This window comes from Anolis carolinensis, chromosome 4, assembly GCF_035594765.1.
Source record: "Anolis carolinensis isolate JA03-04 chromosome 4, rAnoCar3.1.pri, whole genome shotgun sequence".
In the NCBI taxonomy this organism is placed as follows: domain Eukaryota; kingdom Metazoa; phylum Chordata; class Lepidosauria; order Squamata; family Dactyloidae; genus Anolis; species Anolis carolinensis.
The window spans coordinates 173,678,685-173,691,633 of record NC_085844.1 but is presented as its reverse complement, the minus strand read 5'-3'; the positions used below and the strand labels follow the sequence as shown (position 1 = coordinate 173,691,633).

The 12,949-nt window shown below is 37.1% G+C and overlaps 1 protein-coding gene across 17 annotated transcripts in view; it reads right to left on the bottom strand.

The window, feature by feature from the left end:
* The window catches only part of dab1 (DAB adaptor protein 1), an 861,244-nt gene that overhangs the window by 157,548 nt on the left and 690,747 nt on the right, over positions 1–12,949 (bottom strand). The window contains exon 5 of one of the 17 annotated variants that reach the window (XM_062979599.1): positions 9,659–9,729. The exons of the other annotated variants lie outside the window; for them this stretch is intronic. The gene's annotated coding sequence lies outside the window, so the exon portion shown is untranslated. The remainder of the gene's footprint in view (positions 1–9,658; positions 9,730–12,949) is intronic. 17 annotated transcript variants of the gene reach the window in all.

The window sequence follows — 12,949 nt, the reverse complement described above, 5'->3', positions numbered from 1 at the left end:
CAGCATTTGGAAACAATAGACATTGACAAAATTACGATCTGCCAAATGCAAAAGGCCACCCTACTGGGATCTGCGCACATCATCCGAAAATACATCACACAGTCCTAAACGCTTGGGAAGTGTCCAACTTGTGATTTTGTGATACGAACTCCAGCATATCTTTCTTGCTTGCTGTGTCATACTATGCCGTTGTTTCAATAATAATAATAATAATAATAATAATAATAATAATAATAATAATAGTAATACTTTATTTTTATATCCCGCCACCATCTCCCTGAAGGCAGTGGCTAACATGGGGCCAAGTGCAAAGGAAGAAAAAGATATAAACAAGTTAAAACATAAAAACAAGAGAAACATGACAATCAAGTAAAAACAAATTCAAACACAATTGTACAAATAAAACCATAAAAGCAGGATTCAAAAGGCCATAAAACAACTTCACCACTGATGGATAAGATGGAGTGGTCAAGTCAAAAGTCCATTAGTAACTATGCACTTTTGACTTGACCCCTCCATCTTATCTATCTGTGGTGAAGTTGTTTTAATGCATCAGTGGTGAAGACTGTTGAATAAAGTGCCTGGACAAGTGTCACAAGGTTGTCTAAGATAGAGTTTGGGATAGGATGGGGTGGGACAAAAGATAAAGTGCAAAGTATATCTATCGGAGGGGTATGTCATGTCGTTGATTATTCGAAAGCATACTGGAAGAAACATGTTTTGAGCTGTTTAAGAAAGGCAGACAGGGTTGGGGCCAGCCTAATTTCCCTAGGGAGGGAGTTCCAAAGCTGAGGGGCCACCACAGAGAAGGCTCTCTCCCTCGTTCCAACAAGCCGGGCCTGTGATAGTGAAGGGAACGAGAGGAGAGCCTCCCCAGAAGATTGAAGAGATCACTCTGAACAACTCCCCCCCCCAAGAAAATCATTGTGAAAGGGTTATTGTAACTGGGAAACAACATGATGGTACATAACAACAATATGTCTTGTCATGACATCTCCACAGTATGGCGATCTCAGCTTATTCATCTTGACCTCCAGGTTTGGTTTGGTCCTTTTGGCAGTTCATGGTATTTATAGAATTCTCCCTTTGGGTGTCAAGGACACTTATAGCAGAGTGATATCACAATATAGATTCCAAAAGTGAGAAAGAAGAAGAGACACTGCACTGTCTTTGAAACATCCCTTATCTTATCCTATTCCAAATTGGTGAGACTCCACAGTTTCTTCTGAACTCATCCTGCTGTTTTTCTAAAACATTTACTTTTGAAATGCCTTCCAGAATTTAAGAAACATTGCATAAATCCTGAGAAGATCTCATCAGTTACACTTTCATTTGTTATGCTTGATTGACAGATTCCAATTATCTGGTTCTTAATGGGTTTTGTTGATGCTACTATTGCTTTCCTCTCTTTTGCAAGTTCTATTAAACCAACATACATTCCTGACTGACCTTATAGACTAAATTCATCTTCTTCAGCTTGTCACCACATTTTCTTTGCCAAAGTTCCAGCATATGAAAAAGATATTAAAAACAATTTCCTAGCTATCTTTGGACATATTCAATCTCTTTGGGGATTTTTAGTCATAAATGATAGTGCAAAAATGTATCAGTGACAGTGATAATCTTTTTAGCATGTTGACAGTTGATGCACTGAATATCATATGAGGCATTATTTAATTTGGTAATGAATGTACATATTTTTCTACACTTTTTCAAATATATGTAGGATTCAGCTCATCTTTATTTGCTAAATCATCCATGCTCATGAAAGCTACTGTGGGATTATTTGCGGGGTACATAATGAAATCATTGTTTTTTTTATTGAAGTTTCAGTGTTCTCAATATACCCTTGTGAAAAATAAAGACCACATAAATGCTATTATTGAGTTATATGATATAACCTTATAGTTCAACTGATGAATATGCTGAAATTGGTACAGAATAAGAATACCAGTTTATTTTTTGAGGGAACAAAGTGCTCTTCTGAGTCCATGTTATTATCCACTGAAGGTATCTCCTGGGTCGGTCATACACCCCAGAGCAAAGCATCAGGAAACAACTAATTTCCCAATTTGTATGAGATAAAAACTGATATTTTTACTAGTCATCAGACATTAAAATCCACAATTTTGGAGGCTGATTCTCTGTTTGAAAAATGGTGACTGAAATTCCATTCCTCAGTGTTTTCAAGCAAAGAGGCAGGGAGGTCCATGTGTCATCACTGTATGTCATCATTGTTAGACAAAGTATGTGTGCCAGCCTTTCCTCTCTTCTCAGAGTCTTCTAGTTCAGAGCTTTGGACTGATGTTGATATTACAGTTTTGTGAGTATTTATTTATCTCTTTCTGATAATATTAATTTATTTAAAACCAGACAGAGTGAAGACTGCATTTGATGAACTAACACAATACATGACAGAGGGATAGGTACCAAGTGTGTTTGGCCACCAAGTAGCTAACCGCATGGCTCCATGATTCTCTTATGTATGAAGGTTGTTCGATCCTGGACCACACACCAAAATGCTTAAGATCTACCAAGGGCTTCTAAACAGCACTAAAAAAAATTAAACTATTAAATAAACATTTGATCAATTAAGTGTGAATATTCTTTTCATTTAAATTTTACTCTTGATTTGGAGATTCTATTTATCTGCATTTACTTCTGGAATACCTGTGGTGCATCTATTATTACGTTATCACTGTACAGTAGAGTCTCACTTATCCAAGCTTTGCTTATCCAAGCTTCTGGATTATCCAAGCCATTTTTGTAGTCAATGTTTTCAATATATCGTGATATTTTGGTGCTAAATTCGTAAATACAGTAATTACAACATAACATTACTGCATATTGAACTACTTTTTCTGTCAAATTTGTTGTATAACATGATGTTTTGGTGCTTAATTTGTAAAATCATAACCTAATTTGATGTTTAATAGGTTTTCCTTAATCCCTCCTTATTATCCAAGATATTCACTTATCCAAGCTTCTGCTGGCCCATTTAGCTTGGATAAGTGAGACTCTACTGTATATGGTGCTCTACAAGTAAAAGATTAACAAAGCAGTTCCCCATCCTCAGGCATACAATCTAATTAAGACATAACACAAAAGGAAAGTAGGATAGTCATGTTGGAAGGGATAAAAATTGCAGATTCTGCTGTTTCTTCTCCCTCTCCAAGACCAGGTCAGTAGATGGAGGGACTTTCATCTGCTTCTGGTCCCAGATCTAATTGAGCTTTGTCTGGGTCTTCTTCTCTTCCATTAAGACAAATTCATTTAGAAACACTATTATTATTATTTCTGAACTGTAGTTGGCATGTGTGCTTTGCTATAGTTTTTAATTTCCATCTCTGTTTTCTTTATAACTGAAATGTTTGTTAGAATATATATGAACTAAAAAGGGGAACAATCTGCCAAAAATTGATGTTAATGTTAACACAAAGACATCAAGATTGTGTTCTCCACACTATGACTCATGTATGCTGACTAAATTTTAGCCCCACACTGAATTCTGTTTTGACTACAACTGTATCCCGATTCTTTTTTGTCTGCATTTTTCCAGCACATATGATATCTTCACATATCAATTATTGGTTTCATTTTAAGAATTAACTAAGTTAAATTTGTAGGAAATCAAAATGCAATGCTGAACAGGAAAGAGTGACATGTCATCATCCTTAGATAAACAAGTATCTCAACTTCTGATACCAATAAGAAAATGCATCGTACTAGTGCACAAGTGGCAATACTGCATGTACAAGAAAATGTGTCAAATACATTTTAAATGTTCTTCAAATGTTGCAGACACACAACATACACTTTAGATATTTTTATTCATTTATTATTTAGGGAGTTTTTACCCCACTCCTCAGTTAATTTTTTAATATGTCCTCAGGCTTACAATGTACCTAAGATTGTGCACTTTAAATTGGATGCATAATATGGCTACTATCAATGGCCAATTGTTTTAATTGTAAAAATAATGAAACATCTGCACATGAACTGGAAACCAGACAAAATCACATGCAGTAGTTTTTAATGGACTGTATGGACCAGACATGGGCGAACCTCGGCCCTCCTACCAGCTGTTAGGAATTGTGGGAGTTGAAGTCCAAAGCACCTGGAGGGCCGAAGCTTGCACATGCCTGTTAGAGACTATAGCTGGCCAGATACATACTTGAATGCACTTCTCATACAAAATTTCTCCCTAGATATACAAAAACAGAATGTTTGAGAATGCCCTTCCCTAGACATGCTAACTTTCCATGGGGACACGTTTTTTACAAAAATGATGTGTGATAATTCCAATATATGAACCTTCACATGCAAGCTTAAGAACAGCCCAGTGACAGAGCATCACATGAGATTACTGACTGAATAATTTTAATATGTTTGTATCATGTATCTTGTTGGGGGAAACAACAAAGGTGTTTACCCTTCCAACTTCCATTTTCTATATATTATTATTTGCTGTTACAGTCTAAGGTCAACCAATGGATTTTTATTTATTATATATGTATTTTTCACTCCCTTATTTCATTCCGTTGTTATATCAGTTTCCATATGTCAGAAAAGCCTCAGCCTGCAATCAATACCAGAGCCTGAAATATTGTTCCTGTTTATCTCCATGGAGACGGAAGTAAATTCACTGTTGTTGCAATGCGTTAGGACTGCGTTTATCAATATGTAGGTCATGCACGTAACCCACAAGGAGATCACTGAAGCTATTTATTTAAAAGGTTAATGTGCTGACTGTCTCCATATCCATAAGAACTCCGGTAAACCCTCTTAGCCCTGTGTCAATACACTCTCAAAGTGGTAATAGCTTGACTCAAAATGTGAATTTCATTGTGGCATCAAAATAAAGCCCAAGGATGAGCCTTATGTCCTCAAGTGCCACTGCACAACATTAATCTGTAATAAAAGCTGTTGTCTTCATGTGACAAAAGGGAACCCTGAAATATAAGGCTTTAAATGTCTGAGCAAAAAGACAAATGTACAACGCTTCACCACAACCCTTACAGCTCCTCAGGGAGGAAATATCTTAGCTTCCAAGTATATAAAAAGTCAAGCATCGCTTTATTCATTCTATAGCAAGAGATGCATCCCCACATATTCCTGTGGGTTACTACATCATATTTCTTTGGCACTGGCACATCACAAATCAAATAAATATGAGACAGTTTCCCAAGAAACAGTCACTTACATATTTGTGGATAAGTTTCTGCTCATAAAACATTATTGGAAAGTTATGAAGTTACACAATGGGAACCATCGTTAGTTGAAATTAAAATATGCTGTTTCCAGTATGAAGACGAGACAAAGCTTCAACCATCAAGAAAGAAATATGAGAGAAGGAAGGGAAAAACTTGCTTCTTATTTAACTAAAATGAATTTAGTAATTTGGCTGCTTGGGCTATCTATTTGGAATGGGGCAAATTTTGTTCTTCCCAAACATGTCACATGTGAAATTTAAAGGTTTTGCTCTGCTCAAAACAATATTGTTTGATTGTCCAATTCTACAATCCTCTGGCTTTTTAATTGGATAATCTGGAGGGAGTCTATCGGATCTACAATAGAAGAAAAAATTGGGGATATTGATATTTCTCTTCAAGGCCCCTGCCTAATTTGAGGATCATTTACTAGACCTTTTATCTCAATGCCATGTCAAGTCCTGTGAGTTATAAGCATCAGTAGGGATATAATTGTTCATTTTCTTTTCAGAAGAAGCAATTAATAATTTTAGCAATTTTCTTTTGCGAGACACTTGGTAACCTATGTGGTTTTTGCAATTTATTTTGTGCCGAATTCACGGGTGGTTTTTTTTGTTGTTGTTGTTACAATATTGTTGTTTTAAAACTATTGTGTATGTGCATTAACTGTTGTTCATGCTTGAACACACAATGTTGAGCATGCAAACTGCCACACATCTTCTATATTTTGCTAGCTATCATCTCAGCTGGCTGGCAGGGCTATTTCCTCACATGGCTCCACAGAACCATTGGGCAGGAAGACCACTTTACCTAACTGTCAAATATTGTCATTTTCCATTCATCCATGCTTGTGAAGACAGATACCTTTCATTTAGTGAAACAGGCATTCATGCAGGCTATTAGCCAATGATCAACTCACATTGCTTGATCCGTCACCTGTCAGATAAGCAGTTCTGTCACAAGCTGTGATGACTGAACTCTTCATACATTTCTAGTGTTACAGGATGATGATGAGGAAGATTATATGTCTCACATTAAGAGTATCTACCCATACCAAGTGTATTTATTTATATAAAACACTAGCAGTTTTTAAGGCAACAGCAAAATAATGAGAACACTCACAGATGGTGCATCATCTGATTCAATGGGGAAAATGCAAACTGCAATCAAGATTTACAGGAATAATGAAGGCATGGTTTTATATCTAGATACACAAATTACATGGTTTATGTGAACTAGACAGTGTTTGAGTTTAACTTTTTTTAGTATGTCTACACTGTAGAATTAATGCAGTTTGGCATTACTTTTAATTGCTGTGGCTCAATGATACAGAATCCTGGGAGTTGTAGTTTTTGTGAGGCACCAGCACTCTTTGGCAGGGAAAATTAAAGACATTACAAAACTACACTTCCCTGATTCCATAGCACTGAGCCATGGCAATTAAAAGTGATGTCAAACTGCATTAATTCTATGGGGTAGCTTCACCTTTTAGTTTCATTTTAATTAATCACCATGATAAATGTATTAATCAACTCACCAGAGTTAAAATGTATGCATTATAATACCACAATTATTCATTAATGACCAAGTTCAAAAAAGGATCAATGTGTAGTTTTTACATTGCAGTCCACAACCAGGGTGGCCATAGCATTAGTCAGGATGATACATTAATTTCATGTAACAGGGCACCAGACCTGAAAAAAATGTCATTCTTTTAAAAAAACATGCTGAAAAAAAGCACTTTGGAATCCATGCCAACTAGGGATCCAAATGACAGCTGTGTAGCCTAAAATGCAGTCAACTGTGGGCCCATCCAGACAGGCCTTAAAACCAAGACCTGTCTCAGTTTAACCAGAAGAATCCAAACGATGCCTCCGGTAAAACCAAATTTATTCAGAACTCAGTCTCCTGGTGTGGCTGGGTAAGTTTTTTAAACTTTTAAAGGCTTTTTTTTTGGGGGGGGGGGCAGGTTGGAGGTGGCTGCATGCCATGCCAATTGTTATTGAGATGGCATGTAGATAGTCCTCCAAGGAAATCCTTGTTGTTGTTTTTTTAGGGGTAGACTTAAACCCACACCAAAGCAGGTTTTTAAAACCTGCTTTGGAACGCATTTAAATCCTGTGTGGAAGTGCCCTGAATTAGGATTAACCAATCAAGGCAGACAACATTAGCCACTGACGTCAGGAAATGGGAACTGTTTGGAGGGGGGGGGGGGGAGAGAGATAATCATCTCACCTGTCTGAGAAGAAGAAAAACAAAACTTCCAATTCAATAAAGGCTTTGAAAACTTCAATTTCTAAGTTATTTGTTTCCTAATACAAATTTGCTATCAAAATTATTTGAGAGAGAATGCTAACACTTCTCATGACTGCCAATTTTCCCTTGCAAATCCCCTCTCAAACCTCTTCCCCTGAACCTGGGGGGCGACTAAGGGGCAAGATGCAGCTGAAGCAAATTCCTTTTACCAACTCTGGGTATTCTGTGTTTTCTTCTCAATATCCAGTTTTATTCTGTGCTGATAGCTATACTTCAGAGTGAAGGATTGCCTTCAAGTTCTGTTCAAAATGAGAAGCCTGCAGTTTTGGGCATTGCTTAACATATCAGTGTACAACTTTTAGGCATTGCTTATATAAACTTATGTACAACTTTTACATTTACTGATAATTCATCAAGCAAGAACGTAATAAAAATTATTGACTAACAAAAAGTAGGAAGGAAAGAATGAATGCCTTCTCCCATTGTAACTCAGCTGGAAAATGTTTCCATAGCTTCTGCAACGGCTCAAAACATCTCTAATTAATACCATCAGTCACTGTTTTATACAAGATATTTATTTAAGCAAAGAATCTCAACTCAATTGATTAATTTTTTTGCATGAATTTGTGAATTATCAGAGTAGCTATGTAGTTACTTTGGCAGACATTTTAAATGAGTCTACTCTACTAAATAAAAACTAGGTCTTCACAGTGATCTCCAGTTTATCATTAGCAAAAATAACTATTCTGCTACATGTCAGCAGGCATCCATTTTCTAAATAAAATAGAGATGTTACATCTAAATAAAATATATTGTGAAAATCTTGACTATACTTTTGAAGCAAGGTTCTATAGGTTCTTTGCAGCACAGTTTTCTTGCTACATTGTACCTGACTTTGACTCAGTCTACAAATTCATGGATGAATGGATAAAGATGGATAGACAGACAGACAGTTATTTGATTTTCCCTAATACAAGCCAAGTGGACCTTCAGCCCTCTTGATGCTTGGGGACTATACCTTCCACTGCCACTGATGCCCAAAACATATGGAGAGCCAAAAAGCTTCTCATCTAATAATAATACATTTTACTAGCCTCTCTCTGCTGCATGAGGCAAGGTGCAACGCAGATTGAAATACAAAATATATCTAAGAAATATAAAACAATTTAAAACACATAGATTAGAAACACATAAACATGAGATTACAACACAAACCATTGCACATTTAAATCATCCACACGTTTTTAAATGTCATTTTAAAATTCGTAACATTTAATCACTGATCTGACTTGTTTCCTGGCAATATTTCAATTCCTTCAAAATCCCTTTAAGGAGCAGCAAGTCAAGAAGTAAAACAAAAATGCATTATTGCATGTCTATGCCAAACAGAGTTTGCCATATGCAACCTGATGTCTCCTGATCCTCTTCCAGGCGAGGAAAGTTTAAAATTTTCCCTAAGCTGGAGAAGGCTCTGCCACTCAAAATGAGAGGATGACTCATTTCTCATCCAGCCACAAGGCACATAAAACCATGCTGTGTCTGATCATCTCATTTTGAGTATCACAGCCTGTTCCTGTCTTAGAGAACCAGCTTTGTGACACTGCTGTTAACTTTACACAGCTGGAGAAGGAAAAGACAATATTAGGAAGCATGCAGGGAGGAAAGAGCATTCAGTCCGTGGGTATCCATACCAGTCCTTTCAGCTGTAAAGCCAGGAGAAAGATATTTTTGCCTCCTTTATACAGTATAATCTCTCTTTTCTCTAGGTCTAAGACACAAAGCGCTGCAGTATAAATTCTGCAGCTAGCCAGTACAGGCATCCATCCAAAGGAAAACCAGCTATGCTACTGCTAGCTTTCGGAAGTTGGATGCAAAACCTTCCATCATATATAGCAGAGGGGGAATCATGTGGTCCTCCTGACATTTTGGACTGCCTCAACTAGACTGCTAGCAGATGCAATCCATCACCATCTGGAGGCCATGTGACTCTCATGCCTCGCATAAAAATCTTTACTTAGCACGCAGCAGAACAGAAGACTATTACTCAGGTAACCATTTGTACAGTTGCATGCTGAACTATATGCACATACTAAGAAAGAACAAAGCAATAGCTAAACATGTATTTGCAGCCTTCATGTCTACAGCTTATCATGCATTGTAGAAAAGAATGTATCAGAAAGGAAACTGGTTACCAAATCAATGTGCTTGCACACAGGCTGCCTCACAATGTAGCTCACCAATGTTTGGGACCACAAACTAGCACCTATCAGAGAAGATAAAAACAAAAAATCCTTTTCAAATTTATAATGCATGGCAAATGTAAGGAAAAAGTGTGTGGCCAACAAGAAAGAAAGAAAGACGGACTACTGTACATTATCAGCCTACATCTTTATAGGCAGTCTTAAAAGTAACAGGGAAGTCAATTCTTAAATTTCAAGGGGCTGAATAAAATCTTTAATATTTTATCATTATCTATAAATATTTACACAAATGGAACTTCTCTGTGTATTATAAGCCCACCAGAGATTACACATTTTTAGCAAATATAGCTAATAAAACCTTACAATTCCCTTTCCCAAGACTACTAACAACCAATGCTTTATTCACTCTCAACACACCAAAAGCGGTGAGGAGACAAGTAGCCAATTGATGAGTCAGAGTCATTAATAATTTCTCACACCCTTGTGAAAGGATTCCAATTTGTGCAGTAGTGACCAAAAGAAAAACTAATTAAATCCCCAGGAGGACTCCTTGAAATCCCTTTTGTGCTTTCTTTATTGCTACTGCTACTAATTATTTTAGGAAAAGGTGGAATATGAACAGACATGTATTGAGACATGGAATTACAGAGCTTTTGGCTTTAATCTGTGATGTCAATTGTTTTGGGGATACCTTTTACACTTCCAGTGGGGCTGATCAAGGTGGGTAAAGATTAATTTACAGAGTAACATAACAGCTAAGAAGATGCAAGCATACAATTGAAATGATAGTCAGATGGAAGCCAAAGGACTTTTCCCCTTGTTAACAGCATTCAGTGGTCTTATCACTGTATATGATAAACCAAGATCAAGATCAACTGCTAAAGTCAGTGGGGAAAATGAAAAGAGTTTACTTAATAACAACAAAATGTGTTATTCAAATTGAAATAAGCTTTACTCACCTCATTCTATATGCATAAATAAATATTTATACTTACAGTATTTGGGATGAACTATCCTTTTCTGATAACAAATTGTGAATTACTGAGAAATGTATACAGTTACCACCTGTGTTGTTCAGGTGAGACTAAGCATATCTGCAGCCACTAAATACCACTAAATTTAAGGTACTGTGGGTAGTGAAGTAACAAAGCCAAAACATTTCGAGTAAGTTATTTTAAACATCTATAATTCAAAATAGAATGTGATATGCAGCTGGTAAAGCACAATCATTTAGAATTTATAATATGATTATAAATAAAGGGAGAGTCTAAAAAGTTACAATTTTCAATGACTTATAATTTCTGCAGAATTTAGGGAATCTAATATTTGTGTGTTGCAATCTCTTCTCCCCCCCCCCCCCCCCCACCACACACACACCAGAAAGGAAACTAAAATAATGAATAATGACCTATTCACCAAGCAGTAAAAGGATGGAACATTTAATTGAAGACATGCGATTGTAGGGGATTAAGCACTTTTTCCCTGTACAAATCAGACATGTGGGTGCCACAAAAGTATCTGAAATTGTATAAAAACACAGAGGGTTATACATAATACACAATGATTTGTAGCCACCTAGAATCTCCATTGCAAAGCAGTCAGTAAAGGATGACAAAACCAGATAAAAGGTTTGGTATGGAGGCAACCTTTCATTTTGGATAGAACAGCAATGGAAATAGCGTGAGCATTCTAATTGTGATGACTCATGGGCCATGTAGTCCCGTTCCCAGTACTATTGTGGCAGATGAAGAGGAAAACTTGGGTTTCCCACCGTTTCAGCCAGAATTGGAGCCCTTGCACCTGCAAGATGTTTGCCCACAAGAAGTCAGCCAAACAAGCCTTGAGCAGAATTCTCCCCCATTTTCTCACCGGGATTATTATAATCGAGATAGAGGCGCTAGGGAGGCGAATCGCAGAAGCGCCAGGATTGCTGCCAGACAATTAACTGATTAAGCCTGTTTCCCTTGGGAAATCTTAAGGAGTCATGCATCTGGACACAGTATGGGTTTCGTTTCTTGTTCCCCAGGGAAAGTGTTCCTTGGCGGGAAAACAAGATCCTATATAGGTGTTTGCCCGCAAAGAAATCCTTGCGGAGTCAATTCGTCACCTTGTGGAGTGAGATCGTGTGTGGACTACGCTACTCCAGTCCCTTGCTTCCAGGACCAAGTTCCAAGCCTTGTTTCTCGGACCTTGTTCTAGCATCAAGCTTTCCTTGTTTCCACGGACTTCGCCACGGACCTTGTTCTTGTTTCTTGCCTCTTGCTGCCACGTATCAAGCCTTGTTTGCCAAGAATCTAGTTTGCTTCCAGCATTGTTGCCAAGCTCCATTGGACTAAAGGACCCTGTCATTTCCCCACACTTTGCTTGGCAAAGTGTGTGTTTGGGTTATTGGATTACAACTTTGGACTCTAATATCACATATTGGACATTGCTTTCCTGGACTATATTTGACCTTTCCTGAAAGGTCTACTTCTGAACTATATTCTTCACTTGTTTTTATTGACTTTATATAATTCTTTAATAAAGATATTAGATAGATTCTGGTCTCTGCGTATGGTTATTGGTGCTCTGTAGCCTGGGTCCTGACACTAATGTGGTTGTGATTAACAACAACTGGACAAAAAGGACACTAAATGTAAGCAAACATTACTGGCAAATATTAAAGTTAAGGTACTGTGGGTAGTGAAGTAACAAAGCCAAAATATTTTGAGTAAGTTATTTTAAACATCTATAATTCAAAATAGAATGTGATATGCAGCTGTAAAGCACAACCATTTAGAATCTATATACTTATCCAACATAAACGGGCCGGCAGAACGTTGGATAAGCGAATATGTTGGATAATAAAGATGGATTAAGGAGAAGCCTATTAGACATCAAATTAGGTTATGATTTTACAAATTAAGCACCAAGACATCATGTTATACAACAAATTTGACAGAAAAAGTAGTTCAATACGCAGTAATGCTATGTAGTAATTACTGTATTTACGAATTTAGCACCAAAATATCACGATGTATTGAAAACATTGACTACAAAAATGCGTTGGATAATCCAGAACGTTGGGTAAGCGGATGTTGGATAAGTGAGACTCTACTGTATATAAAAGAGTGATGGAATCAGGGCACGGGACAAAACAACAAAACTACAGGCCCCCCAACCTCGAAATTTGACAACACAACCCATCATCCACAGCTCTAGGTTGATACAACAAAAACAAAAGAAAAATAAAGTCCTAATTAGAGGGAGAGGAATAATTGCTGCCACTTAGAGGGCTAAGCT